This window comes from Bos grunniens, chromosome 3, assembly GCF_055505025.1.
Source record: "Bos grunniens cultivar Pamir isolate PY7600 chromosome 3, Bosgru_T2T1.0, whole genome shotgun sequence".
NCBI classification, from domain to species: domain Eukaryota; kingdom Metazoa; phylum Chordata; class Mammalia; order Artiodactyla; family Bovidae; genus Bos; species Bos grunniens.
This window is the reverse complement of record NC_141167.1, coordinates 97,692,600-97,699,052: the sequence shown is the minus strand read 5'-3', so window position 1 is coordinate 97,699,052 and position 6,453 is coordinate 97,692,600. Positions and strand designations below refer to the sequence as shown.

Below are 6,453 nucleotides of genomic sequence, written 5' to 3'. Positions count from 1 at the left end.
TTTCCAAGGGATCTATTCATGGTACAGTCTCTCATGCTTGGAAGAGGGAATTCCTTTACCTGGATAAGTTGTGAAAGTCCTGGGCCACTTAGGACAATTAAGTTCCTTGTGCCACAGTTCTAGAGAGGCAAATTTGGAAAGAGAAAGCATATGATAATTTTTTAAGCCACAGGGTTAGGTGAGATACTATACGGAAAGAATGCTTGTGGATACAAGGAAAAGCCTCAGAACTGAAACCCGGGAAAAACTTAACAACATATAGAGGTTGAACAGAGGAGGACGAGCCAGCTAAGGTGATGGAGCAGGAGTGGAGTAAGGCAGGAGGAAAATCAGGAGAGTATGACGTTAGGAAAATGACATGAGGGAAGTACTTAAAGAAGGAAAATGTGGTCGACTGTGTTGGATGTTGCTGAAGCATCAAGTGCAATGAAGAAAACAATTGACCATTGGTTTTGACAACGTGGAGTTCATAAGTAAGTTGGTAAGATCAATTTCCATGGATTTCGAAATTCTAATTGGAGTATGTTGCAAAACAGATGACGTCAATAGAGCGACTACAAAAAAACACTGGGTCTTGTTTTTTGATCCACTCTGACAGTCTCTGTTTTTTAAATCTTATTTGGTGTATTTAGACCATTGATGCTTAAAGGAAGTATTTATATAGCTGGGTTAATATCTATCATATCATAAGAAATAACAAGTGTTGGTAAGGATATGGAGAACAGGGAACCCTCCACTGTGTATTATTTGTGGGCATGTAAATTGCACCCACTACAGAAAACAGTATGGAGGCTCCTTGAAAAACTAAAAATAGAACTACCATATGATCCATCAGTTCCACTTTTGGGTGTTTATCCAAAGAAAATGAAAACACTAACTTGAAAAGATTTATGCATTCCCCCATGTTCATTGCACCATTATCTACAATAAACAAGATATGCAAATAATCTAAATGTCCATCAGTGGGTAAATAGAAAAAGGAATGGAGAGTTAGTATATATGGAGAGTTAGTTCAAGGAACTGAACAATACAAGTGTGTGTCTGAAACACAAGAATCTGGGAGAGGGTGGAATTAGATGAGGTTGTCAAGGTGAGCTGGGCCTTGACATGCATAGTCTTGAAGTCGTGATAATGATTTTGGCTTTCTCCTAAGAGCAATGTGAAGTCAAAAAAGAAATTTGAGTCATGCAGTGGCATGATGAGAATTACATTTTTAATAGGTCACTTTGGCTCCTGTGTGTAGAACAGATTAGTGTAAGCTAAGAAGACTCAGAGAAATCCACTGGGAAAGGAGTTTGGAAGTGTAAGACAAAGGATGGTAACTCACTCTCAAGTAGTGATATGGAGACAGAGAAAAGGTGACAGGCGCATTAGAAATAGAAGGAAACATTGCAGTCCTTCTAAACCACATGCCAGGTACACATGTTATGGTCTGTCTGAGTATAGCCACTGGCTGGTGTGTGATACTCCCTGGAAATCCACGATTTTAAGTAGAATGTGCTAGTTCAGATTCATACCCCATGTTCTATGCTGTGTTGGTTGATTTTGTAAGAGGCGGGAGATGGACAGTTTGTAATAATGTCACAAGATATGTGTTTTGCCTCCTGGAGCCAGCAGATGGTAGGCAGCGTAAGGAGTGTAAACAGGTCAAGAGTGCAGGGGAAAGGCTCACCCACTCCCTGCGGGCCCATTGGTTTAAAAGGTTAAGCGTCTGCCAAACCTGTAGCCTTATCTAGTCTAGCTGAGCCACTCTTTCTAGACACTTGACAGGACTGTTAACAATCATTAAACATATTTGATTAGTGAAAACTTTCCTCTAAACAGTCCCATGAAATGTACCACATCATTGAAAAAATGCATTAACCCTTCTAAATTCAGTACCAATAGCTCAACACAGAACCCAGTGTAAATATACCCTAAGTATATGATAACAAGGAGGGGTACCAGATAGGCAAAGGGAGAAGGAGTATGAGAACAGTTTGTCTGCTCTACTTAATATCCGATACTTGTAGCTTTCATGCTATGACATCAGACTTAAGTAGATGCAACAGACTGTATGGTCTGCAGTGCCTAAAATTTTACCATCTGGCCCTTTAGAGAGAAAAGCGGTCTGTCTCTAAACAGAACCTGTTCAAGAGAGTAGTAGGCTTCTTTTTTATTATTCGTTTATTTACTTTTGGCTGTGCTGGGTCTTCGTTCCTGCGCGGGCTTCTCATTGCAGTGGCTTCTGTTGTTGTGGAGCACAGGCTCTAGGGCACCTGGGCTTCTGTAGTTGTAGGCACATGGGCTCAGTAGCTTTGGCTCTCAGGCTCTAGAGCACAGGCTTGGTAGTTGTGGCATACGGGCTTAGTTGCTCCGAGGCATGTGGAACCTTCCCGAACCAGGCATCAAACTGGCATCCCTTGCACTGCAAGGGAGATTCTTATCCATTGGACCACCAATGGGAAGCCCTGCCAGTTCTTGATGTCCATGCATATATGTAGTTACTCCTGTTTACAGAAACCTTTGAATTTGGCATTAGTGACAAATGGAAATGGAATTGTTCATTGTTATTCAAGAGTAAAGCCAGACATGATGTCCTGGGTAAGAGGAACTCCAGTCAATAGGCCTATAGTGATGTGCTGGTAAGGTCTGTGATAGGGAAAGTGTTTTCTAGTCCTATGGTTAGTCTTAGTCTTTTGGTGAGCCTGTAACCATGGACTGTGAATTTCACCAGTGCTTCTTGGTCCCTCCTTGCCCCCTTAAGTGGGACCGGGTGGCTAGAGGGGGCTGGAGTTGGGTATTTCCCATCTCCCAAATTGGTTTCAAAAAACTAAGATCATGGCATCCGGTCCTATCACTTCATGGCAAATATATAAGGAAACAGTGGAAACAGTGACACACTTTATTTTCTTGGGCTCCAAAATCACTGCAGATGGTGACTGCAGCCATGAAATTAAAAGACACTTGCTCCTCGGAAGAAAAGCTGTGGCAAACCTAGATAGCATATTAAAAAGCAGAGACATTACTTTGCCAATAAAGGTCCACCTAGTCAAAGCTATGGTTTTTCCAGTAATCCTGTATGGGTGTGAGAGTTGGACCATAAAGAAGACTGAGTGCCAAAGAATTGATGCTTTTGAGTTGTGTTGTTGGAGAAGACTCTTGAGAGTCCCTTGGACTGCAAGGAGATCAAACCAGTTCGTCCTAAAGGAAATCATCCCTGAATATTCATTGGAAGGACTGATGCTAAAGCTGAAGTGCCAATACTTTGGCCACCTGATGCGAAGAGCTGACTCATTAGAAAAGACTCTGGTGCTGGGAAAGGTTGAAGGCAGGAGGAGAAGGGGACGACAGAGAATGAGATGGTTGGATGGCATCACCAACTCAATGGACATGAGTTTGAGCAAGCTCTGAGAGATGGTGTTGGACAGGGAAGTCTGGTGTGCTGCAGTCCATGAGGTCACCAAGAGTCAGACATGACTGAGAGATTGAACAACAACAACAATTTGGTTAGGTTGTGATAAAATCCTAGTCCATGAGGGTCTGGTAAAGTGGTTTCTCTTGAGGGCATGCTCATGTTCAGTCACCCAGTCATGTCCAACTCTTTGTGACCCCCATGGACTGTAGTCTGCCAGGCTCCTCTGTCTGTGGGATTAAATCAGCAAGAATACTGGAGTGTTTTGCCATTTCTTCCTCCAGGGTATCTTCCTGACCTAGGGATCCAGCCGCATCTCCTGGGCTCCTCCATTGGCAGGCTCTTTACCACTGTGCCATCTGGGAAGTCCCTCTTGAGGGCAGGCCTAGATAAGAACAGAACATACTATTGGGACTTCCCTGGTGGTCTAGTGGCTAAGACTCCAGGCTCCCAATGAAAGGGGCCCAGGTTTGATCCCTGGTCAGGGAACTAGATCCTACATGCTGCAACTACGACCCACTGCAGCCAAATAAATAAATAATAAATATTAAAAAAAAAAGAAAAGAACAGAATTCACCGGAGTACTTCAAAATGGTTACTCCCCACTCCCAGTGGAAGCTCTGTGGGATTTTTCTCTGGTATTCACTGTGAGAACCTAGTAGAGCTCCTGTTGGTAAAACAAAAGTATGGGGCGGAGTCTCCCCTGACTGTTTCCGCCTGGATTTTGAATTCTCAGATTTGTCCACTATGAGCCTCCAGCTATTCATCAGTTACAGTTCAGGTTTTCTAATGTCAGGGCTGGTTTTCATGGAGGCTTCTGCTCATGGATTTCTGCTCAGACAAATTATAGTTCTCTGTATCTGTTAGTTCTTCCAATCTGAGGGGCAGTGGTGTGCTCTGTGACTTCATTTTTCTGAAGGAACTAGAGGAGCTGTCGATGTTTCAGTTTGTTCAACATTTTGCTTGTTTTTGGGATGGACTAGCAACTTCCAAGCTCCCTATATCTTATATTGGGAATCAGAAGTCCCCTATAGTGTTTAATTTTCACAGTGAGAATCCAAGGAGATTGGTATTATTATTTAGTAGAAGAAGCAAAAGATGTTTTGGGTCTTGCTAAGAGTCTTGAAGATAGTGGAGTCAGAATCTGAATCCAGATAGCCTGACCTTGGAGTGACTCAAAAGCTTATCCTCTTTATCAGAACACATTTCTTTTACATACTCAGTGTTCTGTTCAATTGTTGAAACTTTCTAATGGGGAGGATTTCTCTGCCTTCTTTACAAATGCATTCTAGTGTGTGACATCTTTGGGCTTCCCAAGTAGCGCTCATGGGAAAGAACCCACCTGCAATGCAGGAAACATAAGAGATGCAGATTCAGTCCTTGGGTTGGGAAGATCCACTGAAGGAGGGCATGGCAACCCACTCCAGTATTCTTGCCTGGAGAATTCCATGGACAGAGGAGTCTGGTGGGCTACGTCTGTAGGGTCGCAAAGAGTTGGACACAACTGAAGAGAGTGAATACGCAGGCACATGGGACATCTTTAGAGGCCAAGAAATGCCTTCTGATGTTTCATATGTATCCCTCCATGTAACTGAGGCCATTCTGTTGTCCACACTTCTGGTTCATTGGACACTCTCTTTATAACATCTTTGCCCATATCCCTTTGAATCTTAGATCCATCCCTCTGAGTCCAGAAGGAAAAGCAACTCAAAAAATAACACATACATGTGTCCAGGACCAAAAAAAGAGTACAGTTATCACCCAAGTAGAAGTGCCCAGGGAGAACTTACATCAGATTCTCTCATAAAGTAAGCTAACTCCATTATCTGCACACCAAATTACCTTCATGCCATATGCTATTATGATTTATTTCTCTCTTACCCCAAACCAGTCTGGATGACTCAGTCAAGATCCCAGCGGTGATTTCAGGACAGAAGAGACTTCCTGGCCATCATGCCTACTTAGAAGGGGTAGTAGACAGCATACCCTGTAATAAGTACAGTTATTACAGAGAAACTTGGCTAATTTTACTGCATGTTCATCAGCCAGCAAGATAATCTTAGCATGAAAATAAAAAATTTGATTTATGAGATTGTGGTGAGGTGGCTAGGGAAGTGGATGTTCTCTTACCAGTGATTTCTCTGGTGTCAAACCTTACTGTCAAGGCTGCCTATTTATTCTTTTAGACCACAAAGGACAGTGTGGTACTGTGATATTCTCATTTGGTTTCTGACATAAGAGAATCATGAGACCAGAGTCACAGACTTAACACAAATTGGAAGAGACTTCAACAAGTGGTATCTGAGGCATAGTTCTGTGATCTATAAGTGGAATTCTAGAGAGTGAATTTCTAGAAAGTGCACTAAGCCCCAGGGGATGCGATGCCGAGTCGTAATGGGCAACAGGGATATGAGGGCTGAGGAACAGGGCAGAGAAGAGCAAAGTCCATCTAGACATGATGTGGCTGGGCTGTCCAGTTCTCTCAGGAGTCTGTCCAAAGCCTATCTACTGTCAGAGTCCATGTTCTTGGGGACCCTTGTGTAAGAAATTATTTTTTAGACTTTAATCTCTTTAGTTGGTTGAGCACTTAATGGAGAAAGCCTACATCTATCTAGTAAAACTAAAATATGAGTGCAGTAAAGGCCTCTCCTTTCTCATTTATTGGTCAAGAACTGATGCCTATGAGCATGCTTGGTTTCTCAGTCACGTTCAACACTTTGCAACCCCAGGTTCCTCTGTCCATGGGATTATCCCGGCAAGAATACTGGAGTGGGTTGCCATTTCCCCCTCCTGGGGATATTCCCAAACCAGGGATAGAACCCTCATCTCTGCATTGGCAGGTGGATTCTTTACAACTGAGCCACCTGGGAAGCCCCACAAGGACTGATACAGTCAATTTTAATTTGTGTTCAGAGTCCCCGAAGCTCTTGTCTGAAAACTCTCTCTTTACTACCTGTCCTGGAGGTCAGTGTGCTACACGAACAGGCATACTTAATGGGCCATTAGGTCCTGTAGCATCCTAGGTCACAAGCACAAATGTTTTACGCTTTCTCTTGCTT

General features: G+C 43.0%; 1 long non-coding RNA gene across 1 annotated transcript; it reads right to left on the bottom strand.

Annotated features, from left to right (window-relative positions):
- Positions 1–2,142: 2,142 nt before the first annotated feature.
- On the bottom strand, positions 2,143–5,622 carry LOC147376193 (uncharacterized). The gene is made up of 3 exons (XR_015160838.1): positions 5,276–5,622; positions 4,737–4,870; positions 2,143–3,779 (listed from the first exon to the last, which is right to left on the bottom strand). It is a non-coding gene; the product is annotated as an uncharacterized LOC147376193 (long non-coding RNA).
- Between the last annotated feature and the right edge of the window lie 831 nt (positions 5,623–6,453).